Genomic DNA, 26,905 nt, shown 5'->3' on the forward strand with positions numbered 1-26,905 from the left:
TGTACGATCCAAACACAAGACAGACGGAACAGGCAAAACAGATAATACAACCTGACTGGGCTAGAAGGGGAGCCTAAAGCAACCCCCAGGAATTAACTATACTAGATAGCAATGGCTGACACTCCAGCAGTGTCCATCAGGAACAGACCATGGAAGGGAAATGTCCAGCAAAGCATTCTGGGAGCAGAATGCTTTTATAGTGCTAGTCATCAAAAGAAGGCAGGTAACGGATTTGCATGACTAATGTATGCAAATTCCTCAGCAACACAAGCTGCAGAACTGACAGAAAGTCTCTCTTAAAGAGACCTGCAGAATGCAGACGTGAACAGTGGTCAAAACGCTGCCTGTCTGCACAGGCAGCTGAGCAGATTCTCACAAATACACCATGAGATTTTTTGGCAGATAGTTGGTTCGATAGATAATTTAATGCATATCCGATCTGATTTTCGATCGGAAAATCGATCGGAAAAGCGATCGGACAGTAGGTGCTGCACTCAGTGGTATCAGAGCAATGGAACAAAAGTCAGTACTGTTATGCGTTCTTCCTTATGGAACTGAGAATGGCTGCCAACATGCAGCATATCCCCAGATGATAACCTGTTGACGGCACAGTAATTAACCGCTTAACCTTTGACTCTTGAAAAACGTGTCTTAAATAGGGATGCTCATTCGGATTCCGCGGAAATGCAATTTCCGAAATTCCGATCGGAAATTGCATTTCCGTATCGGAATGCGGAAATCGGTAATGCTAGTGCCGTAGGCGGATTTCCGCCGGAAATCACGGAAATTTCCGCCGGAAATCGCGGAAAATCCACCCGACTTTAACATCGATTTTCTCAAAAACTATAAGGTCTTTTTGAAAACTTTTTTTTGCATCTTGTTCACAAGATTTGGTTTAATAAACGCTGAAAATTTGGTGTTTCTAGGACTTAAGGGGGCTTTTCTATTAACCACTAAAGTCGGCGGTTTTTTACTGTAATGTAAAATGCAGAAAATCTGCATCTGCCTATTTTCTGCATTTTACATTACAGTAAAAATCCGCCGACTTTAGCAGTTAATAGCAAAGCCCCCGTAAGTCCTAGAAACACCAAATTTTCAGGGTTTATTAAACAGAACCTTCTGAGCAAGATGCAAAAAAAAGTTTTTAAAAAGACCTTATAGTTTTTGAGAAAATTGATGTTAAAGTCGGGCGGAATTTCCGCGATTTCCGGCGGAAATTCCGCCTTGGAATGCGGAAATTGGTAGCGGAAAGCGGAATCGGTAATCGGTACATGACGGAATGCGGAATTACCGCGGAATCGGAATTTGGCATTCCGACCATCCCTAGTCTTAAAGCACGCAAGAGTAGACATCCGCAGGGTAGTGTGGCCGAGCGGTCTAAGGTGCTGGATTAAGGCTCCAGTCTCCTCGGAGGCGTGGGTTCAAATCCCACCACTGCCAGCCTTTAACTTCTCGCTTGCTTGACAAGGATGTACTATGTAGGAAAGATAAGGCCTCAGCTCCTCTGGTTTTAACACTTGCTCAAATACTTGTCCAAGCTTATACATCAGGGCCACTTGAGGAGCTTATCTTGGTCAGAAATTAATGGATTAGTCTTCTCAAATGTAACATTTGAGAAGACTAATCCATTGATTCTGCTGTGGCATAGAGTGCTTTACCTGCACTTTCCTAGGTGCTGTCATCAGAGGCATAGAACCAAAGCCAGTACTGTCAAGTGTTTTCTCTTTCCGCGGTAATGAGAATAGGTGCATACATGCAGCATGTCCCCAGTTGATTACTTGTTGATGGCACAATAATGAACCACTCAACATTCCACTCATACAAACCTCATTTTAAAAGCACACAAAAGACCGAAATCGGCAAGGTAGTGTGGCCGAGCGGTCTAATGCGCTGGATTTAGGCTCCAGTCTCTTTGGAGGCGTGGGTTCAAATCCCACCACTGCCAGTCTACAACTTCTATCTTGCCTCACAGGCCTCTTGTGGATCTCCTACGTCCCTTCATCAACAACAAGAAAGCTCAAATACTTCTCTTTTCCTCCATCAGCTTGCACAACAACATGAATGAGGCGTACCCAGCACCACACTTTCTTTCACCGCTACAAAGGAATACAGTTTAGAAAAAAAAAGTGCTTAAAATGGCTTAAGACCTTTACATGCACTTTTCCACTGGATTCTGACAATGTGCCACAGCTCATAACTCCTGGCTGTGGAGGACCTTTTGACAGCAACAGTGGCAACAGATAGGACTTTCTACAAAGTAAACAGGGCAAAGATCTCATTTAGATTACTGAGGTGAGATCTGCCCCTATTACCCAATAGTAGGCAAATGTTTCCTCTCAATTGTAGGTGAATGGCATTTTAGGTATACGTGCAATAGCATCTATTCCAGTGCTACGGGCTACATTGTACATTGTACGTAAGTGGACAATTGTGATTTTTTTAGACAGGTGACATTACTTTTGCATAAAAGCTGATACATTAACTACGTGGGCAGTTAGGGGTTTGAGAGGATGTCTTTTATTGTACGCCAGGCCAAAGCAGGTTTTCTCAACCAGGGTTCCCTGGAAGCCCAAGCTTCCTTCAGGACTTTTCAGGGGTTCCCTGGCATTTTCCCCACTTGCCCCAGTAAGGTCGGTTTCCTTGAGATGCAAAAATTATTTGAAGGCTTCCTCCAGGGTCTCATGATGGGAATACACCATGAGATTTTTTGGCAGATAGTTGGTTCGATAGATAATTTAATGCATATCCGATCTGATTTTCGATCGGAAAATCGATCGGAAAAGCGATCGGACAGTAGGTGCTGCACTCAGTGGTATCAGAGCAATGGAACAAAAGTCAGTACTGTTATGCGTTCTTCCTTATGGAACTGAGAATGGCTGCCAACATGCAGCATATCCCCAGATGATAACCTGTTGACGGCACAGTAATTAACCGCTTAACCTTTGACTCTTGAAAAACGTGTCTTAACCTCCCTGGCGTTCTATTAAAATCGCCAGGGAGGCTGCGGGAGGGTTTTTTTTAAATTAAAAAAAATCTATTTCATGCAGCCAACTGAAAGTTGGCTGCATGAAAGCCCACTAGAGGGCGCTCCGGAAGCGTACTTTCGATCGCCTCCGGCAATCGAAAGTAACAAGATAGGCCGCAATGAGCGGCCTATCTTGTTTTGCTTTCCTCGTCGCCATGGCGACGAGCGGAGTGACGTCATGGACGTCAGTCGACGTCCTGACGTCAGAGCCGCCCGATCCAGCCCCTAGCGCCGGCCGGAACTGTTTGTTCCGGCTGCACTGGGCTCGGGCGGCTGGGGGGACCCTCTTTCGCCGCTGCACGCGGCGGATCGCCGCGGAGCGGCGGCGATCGGGCAGCACACGCGGCTGGCAAAGTGCCGGCTGCGTGTGCTGCTTTTTTCAGATTAAAAATCGGCCCAGCAGGGCCTGAGCGGCGACCTCCGGCGGCATACCCCGAGCTCAGCTCGGGATTACCGCCAAGGGGGTTAAAGCACGCAAAAGTAGACATCCGCAGGGTAGTGTGGCCGAGCGGTCTAAGATGCTGGATTAAGGCTCCAGTCTCCTCGGAGGCGTGGGTTCAAATCCCACCACTGCCAGCCTTTAACTTCGCGCTTGCTTGACAAGGATGTACTAAGTAGGAAAGATAAGGCCTCAGCTCCTCTGGTTTTAACACTTGCTCAAATACTTGTCCAAGCTTATACATCAGGGCCACTTGAGGAGCTTATCTTGGTCAGAAATTAATGGATTAGTCTTCTCAAATGTAACATTTGAGAAGACTAATCCATTGATTCTGCTGTGGCATAGAGTGCTTTACCTGCACTTTCCTAGGTGCTGTCATCAGAGGCATAGAACCAAAGCCAGTACTGTCAAGTGTTTTCTCTTTCCGCGGTAATGAGAATAGGTGCATACATGCAGCATGTCCCCAGTTGATTACTTGTTGATGGCACAATAACGAACCACTCAACATTCCACTCATACAAACCTCATTTTAAAAGCACACAAAAGATCGATATCGGCAAGGTAGTGTGGCCGAGCGGTCTAAGGCGCTGGATTTAGGCTCCAGTCTCTTTGGAGGTGTGGGTTCAAATCCCACCACTGCCAGTCTACAACTTCTATCTTGCCTCACAGGCCTCTTGTGGATCTCCTACGTCCCTTCATCAACAACAAGAAAGCTCAAATACTTCTCTTTTCCTCCATCAGCTTGCACAACAACATGAATGAGGCGTACCCAGCTCCACACTTTCTTTCACCGCTACAAAGGAATACAGTTTAGAAAAAAAAGTGCTTAACCACTTAAGGACCGCAGTCTTTTCACCCCTTAAAGACCAGAGCCTTTTTTCCATTCAGACCACTGCAGCTTTAATGGTTTATTGCTCAGTCATACAAGCTACCATCTAAATGAATTTTACCTCCTTTTCTTGTCACTAATACAGCTTTCTTTTGGTGCTATTTGATTGCTGCAGCGATTTTTACTTTTTATTATATTCATCAAAAAAGACATGAATTTTGGCAAAAAAATGATTTTTTTAACTTTCTGTGCTGACATTTTTCAATTAAAGTAAAATTTCTGTATACATGCAGCGCGAAAAATGTGGACAAACATGTTTTTGATTAAAAAAAACCCATTCAGTGTATATTTATTGGTTTGGGTAAAAGTTATAGCGTTTACAAACTATGGTGCAAAAATTGAATTTTCCCATTTTGAAGCATCTCTCTCATTTCTGAGCACCTGTCAGGTTTCATGAGGTGCTAGAATTCCAGGATAGTATAAATACCCCCCAAATGACCCCATTTTGGAAAGAAGACACCCCAAAGTATTCACTAAGAGGCATGGTGAGTTCATAGAAGATTTTATCTTTTGTCACAAGTTAGCGGAAAATGACACTTTGTGACAAAAAAAATAAATTAAAAAAAGTTTCCATTTCTGCTAACTGGTGACAAAAAAAAATGAAATCTGCCACGGACGCACCATGCCCCTCTCTGAATACCTTGAAGTGTCTAGTTTCCAAAATGGGGTCATTTGTGGGGTGTGTTTACTGTCCTGGCATTTTGGGGGGTGCTAAATTGTAAGCACCCCTGTAAAGCCTAAAGGTGCTCATAGGACTTTGGGCCCCTTAGCGCACCTAGGCTGCAAAAGAAATGTCACACATGTGGTATCGCCTTACTCAGGAGAAATAGTATAATGTGTTTTGGGGTGTATTTTTACACATACCCATGATGGGTGGGAGAAATATCTCTGTAAATGAGATTTCTTTTGATTTTTTTACACACAATTGTCCATTTACAGAGATATTTCTCCCACCCAGCATGGGTATGTGTAAAAATACACCCCAAAACACATTATACTACTTCTCCTGAGTTCGGCGATACCACATGTGTGACACTTTTTTGCACCCTAACTGCGCTAAGGGGCCCAAAGTCCTACGAGTACCTTTAGGATTTTCACAGGTCATTTTAAGGCATTTATTTTCTAGACTACTCCTCACGGTTTAGGGCCCCTAAAATGCCGTGACAGTATAGGAACCCTACAAGTGACCCCATTTTAGAAAGAAGACACCCCAAGGTATTCCGTTAGTAGTATGGGGAGTTCATAGAAGATTTCATTTTTTTTTCACAAGTTAGCGGAAATTGATTTTTATTGTTTTTTTCACAAAGTGTCATTTTCCACTAACTTGTGACAAAAATTAAATCTTCTATGAATTCCCCATACACCTAATTGAATACCTTGGGGTGTCTTCTTTCTAAAATGGGGTCACTTGTGGGGTTCCTATAATGCCCTGGCATTTTAGGGGCCCTAAACCGTGAGGAGTAGTCTAGAAACCAAATGCCTCAAAATGACCTGTGAAATTCTAAAGGTACTCATAGGACGTTGGGCCTCTTAGCGCACCTAGGTTGCAAAAAAGTGTCACACATGTGGTATCGCCGTACTCAGGAGAAGTAGTATAATGTGTTTTGGGGTGTATTTTTACACATACCCATGCTGGGTGGGAGAAATATCTCTGTAAATTAAAATGTTTTGATTTTTTTTACACACAATTGTCCCTTTACAGAGATATTTCTCCCACCCAGCATGGGTATGTGTAAAAATACACCCCAAAACACATTATACTACTTCTCCTGAGTACGGCGATATCACATGTGTGACACTTTTTTGCAGCCTAGGTGCGCTAAGGGGCCCAACATCCTATTCACAGGTCATTTTGAGGCATTTGGTTTCTAGACTACTCCTTACGGTTTAGGGCCCCTAAAATTCCAGGGCAGTATAGAAACCCCACAAGTGACCCCATTTTAGAAAGAAGACACCCCAAGGTATTCCGTTAGGTGTATGGTGAGTTCATAGAAGATTTTATTTTTTGTCACAAGTTAGTGGAAAATGACACTTTGTGAAAAAAAACAATACAAATCAATTTCCGCTAACTTTTGACAAAAAAATAAAATCTTCTATGAACTCGTCATACACCTAACGGAATACCTTGGGGTGTCTTCTTTCTAAAATGGGGTCACTTGTGGGGTTCCTATACTGCCCTGGCATTTTAGGGACCCAAAACCACGAGGAGTAGTCTGGAAACCTAATGCCTCAAAATGACTGTTCAGGGGTATAAGCATCTGCAAATTTTGATGACAGGTGGTCTATGAGGGGCCGAATTTTGTGGAACCGGTCATAAGCAGGGTGGCTTCTTAGATGACAGGTTGTATTGGCACTGAAGTGCAGGAATGTTCTCAAATCGTGACCTGGACATGGCAATTAAGTCGTACCAGCAGTGATCAGAAAAAAAATTTCTGTCACTGCGGTGGGGCGGGTGAGGGTTTGGCCGGGTGATCAGAAGCCCGCAGGGGGCATATAAGGGCCTGATCTGATGGGTAGCAGTGACAGGGGGTGACGGGGTGGTTGATAGGTGATCAGTAGGTGATTACAGAGGAGAATATATGCAAGCAATGCACTGGCGAGTTGATCAGAGGGGGTCTGGGGGGCTAATTGAGGGTGTGGGCGGGTGATTGGGTGCCCGCAAGCGGCAGATTAGTGTCTGATCTGATGGGTAGCAGTGACAGTTGGTGATGGGGTGATTGATGGGTGATCAGTGGATGATTAGAGGGGAGAACAGATGTAAACAATGCACTTTCGGAGGTGATCTGAGGGTGGGTCTGCACGCAATCTGAGGGTGTGGGTGGGTGATCAGGTGCCCACAAAAGGCAGGTTAGGGTCTGATCTGATGGGTGGCAGTGACAGGTGGTGACAGGGGGTGATTGATGGGTGATTGACAGGTGATCAGTGGGTGATTATAGGGAAGAATAGATGTATACAGTACACAGGGGGGAGGGTCTAGGGAGGATCTGAGGGTGTGGGGGGGGGGGTGTTCAGGAGCCCCCAGGGGGCAGTTTAGGACCTAATCTAAAAAATAGTGTTGAGATAGTGACAGGGAGTGATTAATGGGTGATTAGGGGGGTGATTGGGTGCAAACAGGTGTCTGAGGGGTGGGCAGGGGGGGTCTGATGGGTGCAGTGGGTGATCAGGGGGCAGGATCAGTGTGCTTGGGTACTTACTAGGAGGGCTGCAACCTGCCCTGGTGGTCCCTCAATCACTGGGGCCACCAGGGCAGGAGGCAGCCTGTATAATACGCTTTGTATACATTACAAAGCGTATTATCCGCTTTACATGCGGCAGATCGGGGGTTAACAACCCGCCGCCGCTGCTAATTGGCTGGAGGGTTGACGTCGCAGGTGGGCACATCCAGCGTGCGATCCCCTTCCAGCTAGTCCGCAACGAGCCGCCGCCGATCGGCGTATTGCGGTCGTTGCGGGCTCCACTTTGCCGCCGCCCCTTGCGGTCGGCAAGTGGTTAAAATCACAATCCAGTAAAATATATATAGATCTATATATATATATATATATAGATCTATATATATATATATATATATAGATCTATATATATATATATATATATATAGATCTATATATATATATATATATAGATCTATATATATATATATATATATATAGATCTATATATATATATATATATAGATCTATATATATATATATATATATAGATCTATATATATATATATATATATATATAGATCTATATATATATATATATATATATAGATCTATATATATATATATATATATAGATCTATATATATATATATATATAGATCTATATATATATATATATATATAGATCTATATATATATATATATATATATAGATCTATATATATATATATATATATAGATCTATATATATATATATATATATATATAGATCTATATATATATATATATATATATAGATCTATATATATATATATATATATATATAGATCTATATATATATATATATATATATATAGATCTATATATATATATATATATATATATAGGTGGTTGGGAGGGGATCAAGGGATACATGGGGGGAGATCTGGATTTTTTTTATACTAAAATCGCACAGCCTGTCACGGCTGCAGGCTGTGCGTCTCTCCCTGTCACACAAGATCCACAGTGACAGGGAGAGGGAGGCGGAGAGGGAGGCGGAACGGCAACTATGTTGCCTTTCGGAGGGTGATCGCTGTGATTGGCTCACAGCGATCACACGGCAGGGAGCCAATCAGTGACGGCTCCTGCCGATACCCGGAAGCCTTAGCTGTCATAAGACAGCTAAGTGCAGCCGGTTCGGTGCGCGCGATCGCGGCGGGGAGCGGCGGCGCCGGTGATAGAGATCTACGCCCTGCCAGCCAGGAGCCCATCAAAACAGGGCGTAGATCTCTATCACCTCGGTCCTTAAATGGTTAAAATGGCTTAAGACCTTTACATGCACTTTTCGACTGGATTCTGACAATGTGCCACAGCTCATAACTCCTGGCTGTGGAGGACCTTTTGACAGCAACAGTGGCAACAGATAGGACTTTCTACAAAGTAAACAGGGCAAAGATCTCATTTAGATTACTGAGGTGAGATCTGCCCCTATTACCCAATAGTAGGCAAATGTTTCCTCTCAATTGTAGGTGAATGGCATTTTAGGTATACGTGCAATAGCATCTATTCCAGTGCTACGGGCTACATTGTACATTGTACGTAAGTGGACAATTGTGATTTTTTTAGACAGGTGACATTACTTTTGCATAAAAGCTGATACATTAACTACGTGGGCAGTTAGGGGTTTGAGAGGATGTCTTTTATTGTACGCCAGGCCAAAGCAGGTTTTCTCAACCAGGGTTCCCTGGAAGCCCAAGCTTCCTTCAGGACTTTTCAGGGGTTCCCTGGCATTTTCCCCACTTGCCCCAGTAAGGTCGGTTTCCTTGAGATGCAAAAATTATTTGAAGGCTTCCTCCAGGGTCTCATGATGGGAATACACCATGAGATTTTTTGGCAGATAGTTGGTTCGATAGATAATTTAATGCATATCCGATCTGATTTTCGATCGGAAAATCGATCGGGAAAAGCGATCGGACAGTAGGTGCTGCACTCAGTGGTATCAGAGCAATGGAACAAAAGTCAGTACTGTTATGCGTTCTTCCTTATGGAATTGAGAATGGCTGCCAACATGCAGCATATCCCCAGATGATAACCTGTTGACGGCACAGTAATTAACCGCTTAACCTTTGACTCTTGAAAAACGTGTCTTAAAGCACGCAAGAGTAGACATCAGCAGGTTAGTGTGGCCGAGCAGTCTAAGGCGCTGGATTAAGGCTCCAGTCTCCTCGGAGGCGTGGGTTCAAATCCCACCACTGCCAGCCTTTAACTTCTCGCTTGCTTGACAAGGATGTACTATGTAGGAAAGATAAGGCCTCAGCTCCTCTGGTTTTAACACTTGCTCAAATACTTGTCCAAGCTTATACATCAGGGCCACTTGAGGAGCTTATCTTGGTCAGAAATTAATGGATTAGTCTTCTCAAATGTAGCATTTGAGAAGACTAATCCATTGATTCTGCTGTGGCATAGAGTGCTTTACCTGCACTTTCCTAGGTGCTGTCATCAGAGGCATAGAACCAAAGCCAGTACTGTCAAGTGTTTTCTCTTTCCGCGGTAATGAGAATAGGTGCATACATGCAGCATGTCCCCAGTTGATTACTTGTTGATGGCACAATAATGAACCACTCAACATTCCACTCATACAAACCTCATTTTAAAAGCACACAAAAGATTGATATCGGCAAGGTAGTGTGGCCGAGCGGTCTAAGGCGCTGGATTTAGGCTCCAGTCTCTTTGGAGGCGTGGGTTCAAATCCCACCACTGCCAGTCTGCAACTTCTATCTTGCCTCACAGGCCTCTTGTGGATCTCCTACGTCCCTTCATCAACAACAAGAAAGCTCAAATACTTCTCTTTTCCTCCATCAGCTTGCACAACAACATGAATGAGGCGTACCCAGCACCACACTTTCTTTCACCGCTACAAAGGAATACAGTTTAGAAAAAAAAAGTGCTTAAAATGGCTTAAGACCTTTACATGCACTTTTCCACTGGATTCTGACAATGTGCCACAGCTCATAACTCCTGGCTGTGGAGGACCTTTTGACAGCAACAGTGGCAACAGATAGGACTTTCTACAAAGTAAACAGGGCAAAGATCTCATTTAGATTACTGAGGTGAGATCTGCCCCTATTACCCAATAGTAGGCAAATGTTTCCTCTCAATTGTAGGTGAATGGCATTTTAGGTATACGTGCAATAGCATCTATTCCAGTGCTACGGGCTACATTGTACATTGTACGTAAGTGGACAATTGTGATTTTTTTAGACAGGTGACATTACTTTTGCATAAAAGCTGATACATTAACTACGTGGGCAGTTAGGGGTTTGAGAGGATGTCTTTTATTGTACGCCAGGCCAAAGCAGGTTTTCTCAACCAGGGTTCCCTGGAAGCCCAAGCTTCCTTCAGGACTTTTCAGGGGTTCCCTGGCATTTTCCCCACTTGCCCCAGTAAGGTCGGTTTCCTTGAGATGCAAAAATTATTTGAAGGCTTCCTCCAGGGTCTCATGATGGGAATACACCATGAGATTTTTTGGCAGATAGTTGGTTCGATAGATAATTTAATGCATATCCGATCTGATTTTCGATCGGAAAATCGATCGGGAAAAGCGATCGGACAGTAGGTGCTGCACTCAGTGGTATCAGAGCAATGGAACAAAAGTCAGTACTGTTATGCGTTCTTCCTTATGGAATTGAGAATGGCTGCCAACATGCAGCATATCCCCAGATGATAACCTGTTGACGGCACAGTAATTAACCGCTTAACCTTTGACTCTTGAAAAACGTGTCTTAAAGCACGCAAGAGTAGACATCAGCAGGTTAGTGTGGCCGAGCAGTCTAAGGCGCTGGATTAAGGCTCCAGTCTCCTCGGAGGCATGGGTTCAAATCCCACCACTGCCAGCCTTTAACTTCTCGCTTGCTTGACAAGGATGTACTATGTAGGAAAGATAAGGCCTCAGCTCCTCTGGTTTTAACACTTGCTCAAATACTTGTCCAAGCTTATACATCAGGGCCACTTGAGGAGCTTATCTTGGTCAGAAATTAATGGATTAGTCTTCTCAAATGTAGCATTTGAGAAGACTAATCCATTGATTCTGCTGTGGCATAGAGTGCTTTACCTGCACTTTCCTAGGTGCTGTCATCAGAGGCATAGAACCAAAGCCAGTACTGTCAAGTGTTTTCTCTTTCCGCGGTAATGAGAATAGGTGCATACATGCAGCATGTCCCCAGTTGATTACTTGTTGATGGCACAATAATGAACCACTCAACATTCCACTCATACAAACCTCATTTTAAAAGCACACAAAAGATCGATATCGGCAAGGTAGTGTGGCCGAGCGGTCTAAGGCGCTGGATTTAGGCTCCAGTCTCTTTGGAGGCGTGGGTTCAAATCCCACCACTGCCAGTCTGCAACTTCTATCTTGCCTCACAGGCCTCTTGTGGATCTCCTACGTCCCTTCATCAACAACAAGAAAGCTCAAATACTTCTCTTTTCCTCCATCAGCTTGCACAACAACATGAATGAGGCGTACCCAGCACCACACTTTCTTTCACCGCTACAAAGGAATACAGTTTAGAAAAAAAAAGTGCTTAAAATGGCTTAAGACCTTTACATGCACTTTTCCACTGGATTCTGACAATGTGCCACAGCTCATAACTCCTGGCTGTGGAGGACCTTTTGACAGCAACAGTGGCAACAGATAGGACTTTCTACAAAGTAAACAGGGCAAAGATCTCATTTAGATTACTGAGGTGAGATCTGCCCCTATTACCCAATAGTAGGCAAATGTTTCCTCTCAATTGTAGGTGAATGGCATTTTAGGTATACGTGCAATAGCATCTATTCCAGTGCTACGGGCTACATTGTACATTGTACGTAAGTGGACAATTGTGATTTTTTTAGACAGGTGACATTACTTTTGCATAAAAGCTGATACATTAACTACGTGGGCAGTTAGGGGTTTGAGAGGATGTCTTTTATTGTACGCCAGGCCAAAGCAGGTTTTCTCAACCAGGGTTCCCTGGAAGCCCAAGCTTCCTTCAGGACTTTTCAGGGGTTCCCTGGCATTTTCCCCACTTGCCCCAGTAAGGTCGGTTTCCTTGAGATGCAAAAATTATTTGAAGGCTTCCTCCAGGGTCTCATGATGGGAATACACCATGAGATTTTTTGGCAGATAGTTGGTTCGATAGATAATTTAATGCATATCCGATCTGATTTTCGATCGGAAAATCGATCGGGAAAAGCGATCGGACAGTAGGTGCTGCACTCAGTGGTATCAGAGCAATGGAACAAAAGTCAGTACTGTTATGCGTTCTTCCTTATGGAACTGAGAATGGCTGCCAACATGCAGCATATCCCCAGATGATAACCTGTTGACGGCACAGTAATTAACCGCTTAACCTTTGACTCTTGAAAAACGTGTCTTAAAGCACGCAAGAGTAGACATCAGCAGGGTAGTGTGGCCGAGCGGTCTAAGGCGCTGGATTAAGGCTCCAGTCTCCTTGGAGGCGTGGGTTCAAATCCCACCACTGCCAGCCTTTAACTTCTCGCTTGCTTGACAAGGATGTACTATGTAGGAAAGATAAGGCCTCAGCTCCTCTGGTTTTAACACTTGCTCAAATACTTGTCCAAGCTTATACATCAGGGCCACTTGAGGAGCTTATCTTGGTCAGAAATTAATGGATTAGTCTTCTCAAATGTAACATTTGAGAAGACTAATCCATTGATTCTGCTGTGGCATAGAGTGCTTTACCTGCACTTTCCTAGGTGCTGTCATCAGAGGCATAGAACCAAAGCCAGTACTGTCAAGTGTTTTCTCTTTCCGCGGTAATGAGAATAGGTGCATACATGCAGCATGTCCCCAGTTGATTACTTGTTGATGGCACAATAATGAACCACTCAACATTCCACTCATACAAACCTCATTTTAAAAGCACACAAAAGATCGATATCGGCAAGGTAGTGTAGCCGAGCGGTCTAAGGCGCTGGATTTAGGCTCCAGTCTCTTTAGAGGCGTGGGTTCAAATCCCACCACTGCCAGCCTTTAACTTCTCGCTTGCTTGACAAGGATGTACTATGTAGGAAAGATAAGGCCTCAGCTCCTCTGGTTTTAACACTTGCTCAAATACTTGTCCAAGCTTATACATCAGGGCCACTTGAGGAGCTTATCTTGGTCAGAAATTAATGGATTAGTCTTCTCAAATGTAACTTGAGAAGACTAATCCATTGATTCTGCTGTGGCATAGAGTGCTTTACCTGCACTTTCCTAGGTGCTGTCATCAGAGGCATAGAACCAAAGCCAGTACTGTCAAGTGTTTTCTCTTTCCGCGGTAATGAGAATAGGTGCATACATGCAGCATGTCCCCTGTTGATTACTTGTTGATGGCACAATAATGAACCACTCAACATTGCACTAATACAAACCTCATTTTAAAAGCACACAAAAGATCGATATCAGCAAGGTAGTGTGGCCGAGCGGTCTAAGGCGCTGGATTTAGGCTCCAGTCTCTTTGAGGTGTGGGTTCAAATCCCACCACTGCAAGTCTACAACTTCTATCTTGCCTCACAGGCCTCTTGTGGATCTCCTACGTCCCTTCATCAACAACAAGAAAGCTCAAATACTTCTCTTTTCCTCCATCAGCTTGCACAACAACATGAATGAGGCGTACCCAGCACCACACTTTCTTTCACCGCTACAAAGGAATACAGTTTAGAAAAAAAAAGTGCTTAAAATGGCTTAAGACCTTTACATGCACTTTTCCACTGGATTCTGACAATGTGCCACAGCTCATAACTCCTGGCTGTGGAGGACCTTTTGACAGCAACAGTGGCAACAGATAGGACTTTCTACAAAGTAAACAGGGCAAAGATCTCATTTAGATTACTGAGGTGAGATCTGCCCCTATTACCCAATAGTAGGCAAATGTTTCCTCTCAATTGTAGGTGAATGGCATTTTAGGTATACGTGCAATAGCATCTATTCCAGTGCTACGGGCTACATTGTACATTGTACGTAAGTGGACAATTGTGATTTTTTTAGACAGGTGACATTACTTTTGCATAAAAGCTGATACATTAACTACGTGGGCAGTTAGGGGTTTGAGAGGATGTCTTTTATTGTACGCCAGGCCAAAGCAGGTTTTCTCAACCAGGGTTCCCTGGAAGCCCAAGCTTCCTTCAGGACTTTTCAGGGGTTCCCTGGCATTTTCCCCACTTGCCCCAGTAAGGTCGGTTTCCTTGAGATGCAAAAATTATTTGAAGGCTTCCTCCAGGGTCTCATGATGGGAATACACCATGAGATTTTTTGGCAGATAGTTGGTTCGATAGATAATTTAATGCATATCCGATCTGATTTTCGATCGGAAAATCGATCGGAAAAGCGATCGGACAGTAGGTGCTGCACTCAGTGGTATCAGAGCAATGGAACAAAAGTCAGTACTGTTATGCGTTCTTCCTTATGGAACTGAGAATGGCTGCCAACATGCAGCATATCCCCAGATGATAACCTGTTGACGGCACAGTAATTAACCGCTTAACCTTTGACTCTTGAAAAACGTGTCTTAAAGCACGCAAGAGTAGAAATCCGCAGGGTAGTGTGGCCGAGCGGTCTAAGGCGCTGGAATAAGGCTCCAGTCTCCTTGGAGGCGTGGGTTCAAATCCCACCACTGCCAGCCTTTAACTTCTCGCTTGCTTGACAAGGATGTACTATGTAGGAAAGATAAGGCCTCAGCTCCTCTGGTTTTAACACTTGCTCAAATACTTGTCCAAGCTTATACATCAGGGCCACTTGAGGAGCTTATCTTGGTCAGAAATTAATGGATTAGTCTTCTCAAATGTAACATTTGAGAAGACTAATCCATTGATTCTGCTGTGGCATAGAGTGCTTTACCTGCACTTTCCTAGGTGCTGTCATCAGAGGCATAGAACCAAAGCCAGTACTGTCAAGTGTTTTCTCTTTCCGCGGTAATGAGAATAGGTGCATACATGCAGCATGTCCCCAGTTGATTACTTGTTGATGGCACAATAATGAACCACTCAACATTCCACTCATACAAACCTCATTTTAAAAGCACACAAAAGATCGATATCGGCAAGGTAGTGTGGCCGAGCAGTCTAAGGCGCTGGATTTAGGCTCCAGTCTCTTTGGAGGCGTGGGTTCAAATCCCACCACTGCCAGTCTACAACTTCTATCTTGCCTCACAGGCCTCTTGTGGATCTCCTACGTCCCTTCATCAACAACAAGAAAGCTCAAATACTTCTCTTTTCCTCCATCAGCTTGCACAACAACATGAATGAGGCGTACCCAGCACCACACTTTCTTTCACCGCTACAAAGGAATACAGTTTAGAAAAAAAAGTGCTTAAAATGGCTTAAGACCTTTACATGCACTTTTCCACTGGATTCTGACAATGTGCCACAGCTCATAACTCCTGGCTGTGGAGGACCTTTTGACAGCAACAGTGGCAACAGATAGGACTTTCTACAAAGTAAACAGGGCAAAGATCTCATTTAGATTACTGAGGTGAGATCTGCCCCTATTACCCAATAGTAGGCAAATGTTTCCTCTCAATTGTAGGTGAATGGCATTTTAGGTATACGTGCAATAGCATCTATTCCAGTGCTACGGGCTACATTGTACATTGTACGTAAGTGGACAATTGTGATTTTTTTAGACAGGTGACATTACTTTTGCATAAAAGCTGATACATTAACTACGTGGGCAGTTAGGGGTTTGAGAGGATGTCTTTTATTGTACGCCAGGCCAAAGCAGGTTTTCTCAACCAGGGTTCCCTGGAAGCCCAAGCTTCCTTCAGGACTTTTCAGGGGTTCCCTGGCATTTTCCCCACTTGCCCCAGTAAGGTCGGTTTCCTTGAGATGCAAAAATTATTTGAAGGCTTCCTCCAGGGTCTCATGATGGGAATACTGTAACAATTGCGGAATTGTCTCCGTGGTCAGCGCACCAGACGTGCGCTGACGCGGCGGATTTCCTCCACAAGCGTATTATTGCGGACACCCAGGCTAGGTGCTATGCACCCGCAGAGGGCAATTCCCACCGGCAGATGGCGCTGTGGAGTGCAGGCGAACACAGCCGCTGCACAGCCACAGATGCCAAATGGGAATTGTACAGATCCGGGACAAGGTACAATCAGGCAGGGCTGGATAGCCCACAGGGAACAGAGCAAAAGGACAGAACCAATGTGTGCCCACCAAATTAGTCGCCACCCAGCGATGGCGAACACACAACGGCGGAAACGAAGTAGGAAACGCAATCGCAAGAATGGCGATTGCCAATAGCGACACAAGACTGAGCAGGACAGAGCACCAGGGTAGCAAAGGCACAGCAAATCATACAAAGAGAAAGATAAAGAAAATAACAAATGCTAGCTGAACGCGAACACCGCACTCATTCGCAACAGTGCACGCGTTCGTGCGCGGTCTCCGCGTGTTACGCACAACAGAGACAAGCAAGCCTAACTAACCAAAGACAGACAAACACGAAACAGAGAACGCTTGCTTAACGGTTACCTCACCGAGCCTACAGCAAGCGTTTCGAATCAGACAAGACAGACACACGAAAACAGGGACAAGCGAGAGATAGGATCCACAGCACTAGCGAAAAGTGGCTAGCGCGATCCAGTTACAGAGTAGCAGAACAGAAGGATCCCCAGCGCTAGCGAAAAGTGGCTAGCGCGATCCCAGAAGACAGAACAGAAGGATCCCCAGCGCTAGCGAAAAGTAGCTAGCGCGATCCCAGGAGACAGAGTAGCAGAACAGAAGGATCCCCAGCGCTAGCGAAAAGTGGCTAGCGCGATCCCAGAAGACAGAACAGAAGGATCCCCAGCGCTAGCGAAAAGTGGCTAGCGCGATCCCAGGAGACAGAACAGAAGGATCCCCAGCACCAGCGCTAGGGCGAGTGCGATCCAAACACACGGCAGACAGAACAGATGAGGTAGGCAGAAACAACCGCTGTTTCAACCTACACTCCAGACTCAATCAGAAGGATCCACAGCCGCTAACGCTAGGGCTTGTACGATCCAAACACAAGACAGACGGAACAGGCAAAACAGATAATACAACCTGACTGGGCTAGAAGGGGAGCCTAAAGCAACCCCCAGGAATTAACTATACTAGATAGCAATGGCTGACACTCCAGCAGTGTCCATCAGGAACAGACCATGGAAGGGAAATGTCCAGCAAAGCATTCTGGGAGCAGAATGCTTTTATAGTGCTAGTCATCAAAAGAAGGCAGGTAACGGATTTGCATGACTAATGTATGCAAATTCCTCAGCAACACAAGCTGCAGAACTGACAGAAAGTCTCTCTTAAAGAGACCTGCAGAATGCAGACGTGAACAGTGGTCAAAACGCTGCCTGTCTGCACAGGCAGCTGAGCAGATTCTCACAAATACACCATGAGATTTTTTGGCAGATAGTTGGTTCGATAGATAATTTAATGCATATCCGATCTGATTTTCGATCGGAAAATCGATCGGAAAAGCGATCGGACAGTAGGTGCTGCACTCAGTGGTATCAGAGCAATGGAACAAAAGTCAGTACTGTTATGCGTTCTTCCTTATGGAACTGAGAATGGCTGCCAACATGCAGCATATCCCCAGATGATAACCTGTTGACGGCACAGTAATTAACCGCTTAACCTTTGACTCTTGAAAAACGTGTCTTAAAGCACGCAAGAGTAGACATCCGCAGGGTAGTGTGGCCGAGCGGTCTAAGGTGCTGGATTAAGGCTCCAGTCTCCTCGGAGGCGTGGGTTCAAATCCCACCACTGCCAGCCTTTAACTTCTCGCTTGCTTGACAAGGATGTACTATGTAGGAAAGATAAGGCCTCAGCTCCTCTGGTTTTAACACTTGCTCAAATACTTGTCCAAGCTTATACATCAGGGCCACTTGAGGAGCTTATCTTGGTCAGAAATTAATGGATTAGTCTTCTCAAATGTAACATTTGAGAAGACTAATCCATTGATTCTGCTGTGGCATAGAGTGCTTTACCTGCACTTTCCTAGGTGCTGTCATCAGAGGCATAGAACCAAAGCCAGTACTGTCAAGTGTTTTCTCTTTCCGCGGTAATGAGAATAGGTGCATACATGCAGCATGTCCCCAGTTGATTACTTGTTGATGGCACAATAATGAACCACTCAACATTCCACTCATACAAACCTCATTTTAAAAGCACACAAAAGACCGAAATCGGCAAGGTAGTGTGGCCGAGCGGTCTAATGCGCTGGATTTAGGCTCCAGTCTCTTTGGAGGCGTGGGTTCAAATCCCACCACTGCCAGTCTACAACTTCTATCTTGCCTCACAGGCCTCTTGTGGATCTCCTACGTCCCTTCATCAACAACAAGAAAGCTCAAATACTTCTCTTTTCCTCCATCAGCTTGCACAACAACATGAATGAGGCGTACCCAGCACCACACTTTCTTTCACCGCTACAAAGGAATACAGTTTAGAAAAAAAAAGTGCTTAAAATGGCTTAAGACCTTTACATGCACTTTTCCACTGGATTCTGACAATGTGCCACAGCTCATAACTCCTGGCTGTGGAGGACCTTTTGACAGCAACAGTGGCAACAGATAGGACTTTCTACAAAGTAAACAGGGCAAAGATCTCATTTAGATTACTGAGGTGAGATCTGCCCCTATTACCCAATAGTAGGCAAATGTTTCCTCTCAATTGTAGGTGAATGGCATTTTAGGTATACGTGCAATAGCATCTATTCCAGTGCTACGGGCTACATTGTACATTGTACGTAAGTGGACAATTGTGATTTTTTTAGACAGGTGACATTACTTTTGCATAAAAGCTGATACATTAACTACGTGGGCAGTTAGGGGTTTGAGAGGATGTCTTTTATTGTACGCCAGGCCAAAGCAGGTTTTCTCAACCAGGGTTCCCTGGAAGCCCAAGCTTCCTTCAGGACTTTTCAGGGGTTCCCTGGCATTTTCCCCACTTGCCCCAGTAAGGTCGGTTTCCTTGAGATGCAAAAATTATTTGAAGGCTTCCTCCAGGGTCTCATGATGGGAATACACCATGAGATTTTTTGGCAGATAGTTGGTTCGATAGATAATTTAATGCATATCCGATCTGATTTTCGATCGGAAAATCGATCGGAAAAGCGATCGGACAGTAGGTGCTGCACTCAGTGGTATCAGAGCAATGGAACAAAAGTCAGTACTGTTATGCGTTCTTCCTTATGGAACTGAGAATGGCTGCCAACATGCAGCATATCCCCAGATGATAACCTGTTGACGGCACAGTAATTAACCGCTTAACCTTTGACTCTTGAAAAACGTGTCTTAACCTCCCTGGCGTTCTATTAAAATCGCCAGGGAGGCTGCGGGAGGGTTTTTTTTAAATTAAAAAAAATCTATTTCATGCAGCCAACTGAAAGTTGGCTGCATGAAAGCCCACTAGAGGGCGCTCCGGAAGCGTACTTTCGATCGCCTCCGGCAATCGAAAGTAACAAGATAGGCCGCAATGAGCGGCCTATCTTGTTTTGCTTTCCTCGTCGCCATGGCGACGAGCGGAGTGACGTCATGGACGTCAGTCGACGTCCTGACGTCAGAGCCGCCCGATCCAGCCCCTAGCGCCGGCCGGAACTGTTTGTTCCGGCTGCACTGGGCTCGGGCGGCTGGGGGGACCCTCTTTCGCCGCTGCACGCGGCGGATCGCCGCGGAGCGGCGGCGATCGGGCAGCACACGCGGCTGGCAAAGTGCCGGCTGCGTGTGCTGCTTTTTTCAGATTAAAAATCGGCCCAGCAGGGCCTGAGCGGCGACCTCCGGCGGCATACCCCGAGCTCAGCTCGGGATTACCGCCAAGGGGGTTAAAGCACGCAAAAGTAGACATCCGCAGGGTAGTGTGGCCGAGCGGTCTAAGATGCTGGATTAAGGCTCCAGTCTCCTCGGAGGCGTGGGTTCAAATCCCACCACTGCCAGCCTTTAACTTCGCGCTTGCTTGACAAGGATGTACTAAGTAGGAAAGATAAGGCCTCAGCTCCTCTGGTTTTAACACTTGCTCAAATACTTGTCCAAGCTTATACATCAGGGCCACTTGAGGAGCTTATCTTGGTCAGAAATTAATGGATTAGTCTTCTCAAATGTAACATTTGAGAAGACTAATCCATTGATTCTGCTGTGGCATAGAGTGCTTTACCTGCACTTTCCTAGGTGCTGTCATCAGAGGCATAGAACCAAAGCCAGTACTGTCAAGTGTTTTCTCTTTCCGCGGTAATGAGAATAGGTGCATACATGCAGCATGTCCCCAGTTGATTACTTGTTGATGGCACAATAACGAACCACTCAACATTCCACTCATACAAACCTCATTTTAAAAGCACACAAAAGATCGATATCGGCAAGGTAGTGTGGCCGAGCGGTCTAAGGCGCTGGATTTAGGCTCCAGTCTCTTTGGAGGTGTGGGTTCAAATCCCACCACTGCCAGTCTACAACTTCTATCTTGCCTCACAGGCCTCTTGTGGATCTCCTACGTCCCTTCATCAACAACAAGAAAGCTCAAATACTTCTCTTTTCCTCCATCAGCTTGCACAACAACATGAATGAGGCGTACCCAGCTCCACACTTTCTTTCACCGCTACAAAGGAATACAGTTTAGAAAAAAAAGTGCTTAACCACTTAAGGACCGCAGTCTTTTCACCCCTTAAAGACCAGAGCCTTTTTTCCATTCAGACCACTGCAGCTTTAATGGTTTATTGCTCAGTCATACAAGCTACCATCTAAATGAATTTTACCTCCTTTTCTTGTCACTAATACAGCTTTCTTTTGGTGCTATTTGATTGCTGCAGCGATTTTTACTTTTTATTATATTCATCAAAAAAGACATGAATTTTGGCAAAAAAATGATTTTTTTAACTTTCTGTGCTGACATTTTTCAATTAAAGTAAAATTTCTGTATACATGCAGCGCGAAAAATGTGGACAAACATGTTTTTGATTAAAAAAAACCCATTCAGTGTATATTTATTGGTTTGGGTAAAAGTTATAGCGTTTACAAACTATGGTGCAAAAATTGAATTTTCCCATTTTGAAGCATCTCTCTCATTTCTGAGCACCTGTCAGGTTTCATGAGGTGCTAGAATTCCAGGATAGTATAAATACCCCCCAAATGACCCCATTTTGGAAAGAAGACACCCCAAAGTATTCACTAAGAGGCATGGTGAGTTCATAGAAGATTTTATCTTTTGTCACAAGTTAGCGGAAAATGACACTTTGTGACAAAAAAAATAAATTAAAAAAAGTTTCCATTTCTGCTAACTGGTGACAAAAAAAAATGAAATCTGCCACGGACGCACCATGCCCCTCTCTGAATACCTTGAAGTGTCTAGTTTCCAAAATGGGGTCATTTGTGGGGTGTGTTTACTGTCCTGGCATTTTGGGGGGTGCTAAATTGTAAGCACCCCTGTAAAGCCTAAAGGTGCTCATAGGACTTTGGGCCCCTTAGCGCACCTAGGCTGCAAAAGAAATGTCACACATGTGGTATCGCCTTACTCAGGAGAAATAGTATAATGTGTTTTGGGGTGTATTTTTACACATACCCATGATGGGTGGGAGAAATATCTCTGTAAATGAGATTTCTTTTGATTTTTTTACACACAATTGTCCATTTACAGAGATATTTCTCCCACCCAGCATGGGTATGTGTAAAAATACACCCCAAAACACATTATACTACTTCTCCTGAGTTCGGCGATACCACATGTGTGACACTTTTTTGCACCCTAACTGCGCTAAGGGGCCCAAAGTCCTACGAGTACCTTTAGGATTTTCACAGGTCATTTTAAGGCATTTATTTTCTAGACTACTCCTCACGGTTTAGGGCCCCTAAAATGCCGTGACAGTATAGGAACCCTACAAGTGACCCCATTTTAGAAAGAAGACACCCCAAGGTATTCCGTTAGTAGTATGGGGAGTTCATAGAAGATTTCATTTTTTTTTCACAAGTTAGCGGAAATTGATTTTTATTGTTTTTTTCACAAAGTGTCATTTTCCACTAACTTGTGACAAAAATTAAATCTTCTATGAATTCCCCATACACCTAATTGAATACCTTGGGGTGTCTTCTTTCTAAAATGGGGTCACTTGTGGGGTTCCTATAATGCCCTGGCATTTTAGGGGCCCTAAACCGTGAGGAGTAGTCTAGAAACCAAATGCCTCAAAATGACCTGTGAAATTCTAAAGGTACTCATAGGACGTTGGGCCTCTTAGCGCACCTAGGTTGCAAAAAAGTGTCACACATGTGGTATCGCCGTACTCAGGAGAAGTAGTATAATGTGTTTTGGGGTGTATTTTTACACATACCCATGCTGGGTGGGAGAAATATCTCTGTAAATTAAAATGTTTTGATTTTTTTTACACACAATTGTCCCTTTACAGAGATATTTCTCCCACCCAGCATGGGTATGTGTAAAAATACACCCCAAAACACATTATACTACTTCTCCTGAGTACGGCGATATCACATGTGTGACACTTTTTTGCAGCCTAGGTGCGCTAAGGGGCCCAACATCCTATTCACAGGTCATTTTGAGGCATTTGGTTTCTAGACTACTCCTTACGGTTTAGGGCCCCTAAAATTCCAGGGCAGTATAGAAACCCCACAAGTGACCCCATTTTAGAAAGAAGACACCCCAAGGTATTCCGTTAGGTGTATGGTGAGTTCATAGAAGATTTTATTTTTTGTCACAAGTTAGTGGAAAATGACACTTTGTGAAAAAAAACAATACAAATCAATTTCCGCTAACTTTTGACAAAAAAATAAAATCTTCTATGAACTCGTCATACACCTAACGGAATACCTTGGGGTGTCTTCTTTCTAAAATGGGGTCACTTGTGGGGTTCCTATACTGCCCTGGCATTTTAGGGACCCAAAACCACGAGGAGTAGTCTGGAAACCTAATGCCTCAAAATGACTGTTCAGGGGTATAAGCATCTGCAAATTTTGATGACAGGTGGTCTATGAGGGGCCGAATTTTGTGGAACCGGTCATAAGCAGGGTGGCTTCTTAGATGACAGGTTGTATTGGCACTGAAGTGCAGGAATGTTCTCAAATCGTGACCTGGACATGGCAATTAAGTCGTACCAGCAGTGATCAGAAAAAAAATTTCTGTCACTGCGGTGGGGCGGGTGAGGGTTTGGCCGGGTGATCAGAAGCCCGCAGGGGGCATATAAGGGCCTGATCTGATGGGTAGCAGTGACAGGGGGTGACGGGGTGGTTGATAGGTGATCAGTAGGTGATTACAGAGGAGAATATATGCAAGCAATGCACTGGCGAGTTGATCAGAGGGGGTCTGGGGGGCTAATTGAGGGTGTGGGCGGGTGATTGGGTGCCCGCAAGCGGCAGATTAGTGTCTGATCTGATGGGTAGCAGTGACAGTTGGTGATGGGGTGATTGATGGGTGATCAGTGGATGATTAGAGGGGAGAACAGATGTAAACAATGCACTTTCGGAGGTGATCTGAGGGTGGGTCTGCACGCAATCTGAGGGTGTGGGTGGGTGATCAGGTGCCCACAAAAGGCAGGTTAGGGTCTGATCTGATGGGTGGCAGTGACAGGTGGTGACAGGGGGTGATTGATGGGTGATTGACAGGTGATCAGTGGGTGATTATAGGGAAGAATAGATGTATACAGTACACAGGGGGGAGGGTCTAGGGAGGATCTGAGGGTGTGGGGGGGGGGGTGTTCAGGAGCCCCCAGGGGGCAGTTTAGGACCTAATCTAAAAAATAGTGTTGAGATAGTGACAGGGAGTGATTAATGGGTGATTAGGGGGGTGATTGGGTGCAAACAGGTGTCTGAGGGGTGGGCAGGGGGGGTCTGATGGGTGCAGTGGGTGATCAGGGGGCAGGATCAGTGTGCTTGGGTACTTACTAGGAGGGCTGCAACCTGCCCTGGTGGTCCCTCAATCACTGGGGCCACCAGGGCAGGAGGCAGCCTGTATAATACGCTTTGTATACATTACAAAGCGTATTATCCGCTTTACATGCGGCAGATCGGGGGTTAACAACCCGCCGCCGCTGCTAATTGGCTGGAGGGTTGACGTCGCAGGTGGGCACATCCAGCGTGCGATCCCCTTCCAGCTAGTCCGCAACGAGCCGCCGCCGATCGGCGTATTGCGGTCGTTGCGGGCTCCACTTTGCCGCCGCCCCTTGCGGTCGGCAAGTGGTTAAAATCACAATCCAGTAAAATATATATAGATCTATATATATATATATATATAGATCTATATATATATATATATATATAGATCTATATATATATATATATATATAGATCTATATATATATATATATATAGATCTATATATATATATATATATATATAGATCTATATATATATATATATATAGATCTATATATATATATATATATATAGATCTATATATATATATATATATATATAGATCTATATATATATATATATATATATAGATCTATATATATATATATATATATAGATCTATATATATATATATATATAGATCTATATATATATATATATATATAGATCTATATATATATATATATATATATAGATCTATATATATATATATATATATAGATCTATATATATATATATATATATATATATATAGATCTATATATATATATATATATATATAGATCTATATATATATATATATATATATATAGATCTATATATATATATATATATATATATAGATCTATATATATATATATATATATATATAGGTGGTTGGGAGGGGATCAAGGGATACATGGGGGGAGATCTGGATTTTTTTTATACTAAAATCGCACAGCCTGTCACGGCTGCAGGCTGTGCGTCTCTCCCTGTCACACAAGATCCACAGTGACAGGGAGAGGGAGGCGGAGAGGGAGGCGGAACGGCAACTATGTTGCCTTTCGGAGGGTGATCGCTGTGATTGGCTCACAGCGATCACACGGCAGGGAGCCAATCAGTGACGGCTCCTGCCGATACCCGGAAGCCTTAGCTGTCATAAGACAGCTAAGTGCAGCCGGTTCGGTGCGCGCGATCGCGGCGGGGAGCGGCGGCGCCGGTGATAGAGATCTACGCCCTGCCAGCCAGGAGCCCATCAAAACAGGGCGTAGATCTCTATCACCTCGGTCCTTAAATGGTTAAAATGGCTTAAGACCTTTACATGCACTTTTCGACTGGATTCTGACAATGTGCCACAGCTCATAACTCCTGGCTGTGGAGGACCTTTTGACAGCAACAGTGGCAACAGATAGGACTTTCTACAAAGTAAACAGGGCAAAGATCTCATTTAGATTACTGAGGTGAGATCTGCCCCTATTACCCAATAGTAGGCAAATGTTTCCTCTCAATTGTAGGTGAATGGCATTTTAGGTATACGTGCAATAGCATCTATTCCAGTGCTACGGGCTACATTGTACATTGTACGTAAGTGGACAATTGTGATTTTTTTAGACAGGTGACATTACTTTTGCATAAAAGCTGATACATTAACTACGTGGGCAGTTAGGGGTTTGAGAGGATGTCTTTTATTGTACGCCAGGCCAAAGCAGGTTTTCTCAACCAGGGTTCCCTGGAAGCCCAAGCTTCCTTCAGGACTTTTCAGGGGTTCCCTGGCATTTTCCCCACTTGCCCCAGTAAGGTCGGTTTCCTTGAGATGCAAAAATTATTTGAAGGCTTCCTCCAGGGTCTCATGATGGGAATACACCATGAGATTTTTTGGCAGATAGTTGGTTCGATAGATAATTTAATGCATATCCGATCTGATTTTCGATCGGAAAATCGATCGGGAAAAGCGATCGGACAGTAGGTGCTGCACTCAGTGGTATCAGAGCAATGGAACAAAAGTCAGTACTGTTATGCGTTCTTCCTTATGGAATTGAGAATGGCTGCCAACATGCAGCATATCCCCAGATGATAACCTGTTGACGGCACAGTAATTAACCGCTTAACCTTTGACTCTTGAAAAACGTGTCTTAAAGCACGCAAGAGTAGACATCAGCAGGTTAGTGTGGCCGAGCAGTCTAAGGCGCTGGATTAAGGCTCCAGTCTCCTCGGAGGCATGGGTTCAAATCCCACCACTGCCAGCCTTTAACTTCTCGCTTGCTTGACAAGGATGTACTATGTAGGAAAGATAAGGCCTCAGCTCCTCTGGTTTTAACACTTGCTCAAATACTTGTCCAAGCTTATACATCAGGGCCACTTGAGGAGCTTATCTTGGTCAGAAATTAATGGATTAGTCTTCTCAAATGTAGCATTTGAGAAGACTAATCCATTGATTCTGCTGTGGCATAGAGTGCTTTACCTGCACTTTCCTAGGTGCTGTCATCAGAGGCATAGAACCAAAGCCAGTACTGTCAAGTGTTTTCTCTTTCCGCGGTAATGAGAATAGGTGCATACATGCAGCATGTCCCCAGTTGATTACTTGTT

At 44.3% G+C, this 26,905-nt stretch overlaps 18 non-coding genes across 18 annotated transcripts; all 18 read left to right on the forward strand.

Annotated features, from left to right (window-relative positions):
* Positions 1 to 1,358: 1,358 nt before the first annotated feature.
* On the forward strand, positions 1,359 to 1,440 carry TRNAL-AAG (transfer RNA leucine (anticodon AAG)). The gene has a single exon. It is a non-coding gene; the product is annotated as a tRNA-Leu (tRNA).
* A 423-nt stretch (positions 1,441 to 1,863) lies between these two features.
* Positions 1,864 to 1,945, forward strand: TRNAL-UAG (transfer RNA leucine (anticodon UAG)). Its single transcript has one exon. It is a non-coding gene; the product is annotated as a tRNA-Leu (tRNA).
* Positions 1,946 to 3,519: 1,574 nt separating this feature from the next.
* On the forward strand, positions 3,520 to 3,601 carry TRNAL-AAG (transfer RNA leucine (anticodon AAG)). Its single transcript has one exon. It is a non-coding gene; the product is annotated as a tRNA-Leu (tRNA).
* Positions 3,602 to 4,024: 423 nt separating this feature from the next.
* TRNAL-UAG (transfer RNA leucine (anticodon UAG)) lies at positions 4,025 to 4,106 on the forward strand. The gene has a single exon. It is a non-coding gene; the product is annotated as a tRNA-Leu (tRNA).
* Positions 4,107 to 9,656: 5,550 nt separating this feature from the next.
* Positions 9,657 to 9,739, forward strand: TRNAL-AAG (transfer RNA leucine (anticodon AAG)). The gene has a single exon. It is a non-coding gene; the product is annotated as a tRNA-Leu (tRNA).
* A 423-nt stretch (positions 9,740 to 10,162) lies between these two features.
* On the forward strand, positions 10,163 to 10,244 carry TRNAL-UAG (transfer RNA leucine (anticodon UAG)). The gene has a single exon. It is a non-coding gene; the product is annotated as a tRNA-Leu (tRNA).
* Positions 10,245 to 11,291: 1,047 nt separating this feature from the next.
* Positions 11,292 to 11,374, forward strand: TRNAL-AAG (transfer RNA leucine (anticodon AAG)). Its single transcript has one exon. It is a non-coding gene; the product is annotated as a tRNA-Leu (tRNA).
* A 423-nt stretch (positions 11,375 to 11,797) lies between these two features.
* TRNAL-UAG (transfer RNA leucine (anticodon UAG)) lies at positions 11,798 to 11,879 on the forward strand. Its single transcript has one exon. It is a non-coding gene; the product is annotated as a tRNA-Leu (tRNA).
* A 1,048-nt stretch (positions 11,880 to 12,927) lies between these two features.
* On the forward strand, positions 12,928 to 13,009 carry TRNAL-AAG (transfer RNA leucine (anticodon AAG)). The gene has a single exon. It is a non-coding gene; the product is annotated as a tRNA-Leu (tRNA).
* Positions 13,010 to 13,432: 423 nt separating this feature from the next.
* Positions 13,433 to 13,514, forward strand: TRNAL-UAG (transfer RNA leucine (anticodon UAG)). Its single transcript has one exon. It is a non-coding gene; the product is annotated as a tRNA-Leu (tRNA).
* Positions 13,515 to 13,935: 421 nt separating this feature from the next.
* TRNAL-UAG (transfer RNA leucine (anticodon UAG)) lies at positions 13,936 to 14,016 on the forward strand. The gene has a single exon. It is a non-coding gene; the product is annotated as a tRNA-Leu (tRNA).
* Positions 14,017 to 15,063: 1,047 nt separating this feature from the next.
* On the forward strand, positions 15,064 to 15,145 carry TRNAL-AAG (transfer RNA leucine (anticodon AAG)). The gene has a single exon. It is a non-coding gene; the product is annotated as a tRNA-Leu (tRNA).
* Positions 15,146 to 15,568: 423 nt separating this feature from the next.
* TRNAL-UAG (transfer RNA leucine (anticodon UAG)) lies at positions 15,569 to 15,650 on the forward strand. The gene has a single exon. It is a non-coding gene; the product is annotated as a tRNA-Leu (tRNA).
* Positions 15,651 to 18,181: 2,531 nt separating this feature from the next.
* TRNAL-AAG (transfer RNA leucine (anticodon AAG)) lies at positions 18,182 to 18,263 on the forward strand. The gene has a single exon. It is a non-coding gene; the product is annotated as a tRNA-Leu (tRNA).
* A 423-nt stretch (positions 18,264 to 18,686) lies between these two features.
* On the forward strand, positions 18,687 to 18,768 carry TRNAL-UAG (transfer RNA leucine (anticodon UAG)). Its single transcript has one exon. It is a non-coding gene; the product is annotated as a tRNA-Leu (tRNA).
* Positions 18,769 to 20,342: 1,574 nt separating this feature from the next.
* On the forward strand, positions 20,343 to 20,424 carry TRNAL-AAG (transfer RNA leucine (anticodon AAG)). Its single transcript has one exon. It is a non-coding gene; the product is annotated as a tRNA-Leu (tRNA).
* Positions 20,425 to 20,847: 423 nt separating this feature from the next.
* Positions 20,848 to 20,929, forward strand: TRNAL-UAG (transfer RNA leucine (anticodon UAG)). The gene has a single exon. It is a non-coding gene; the product is annotated as a tRNA-Leu (tRNA).
* A 5,550-nt stretch (positions 20,930 to 26,479) lies between these two features.
* Positions 26,480 to 26,562, forward strand: TRNAL-AAG (transfer RNA leucine (anticodon AAG)). The gene has a single exon. It is a non-coding gene; the product is annotated as a tRNA-Leu (tRNA).
* The last annotated feature ends 343 nt before the right edge of the window (positions 26,563 to 26,905 follow it).

Source organism: Hyperolius riggenbachi, chromosome 12 (genome assembly GCF_040937935.1).
Source record: "Hyperolius riggenbachi isolate aHypRig1 chromosome 12, aHypRig1.pri, whole genome shotgun sequence".
Classification (NCBI taxonomy): Eukaryota; Metazoa; Chordata; class Amphibia; order Anura; family Hyperoliidae; genus Hyperolius; species Hyperolius riggenbachi.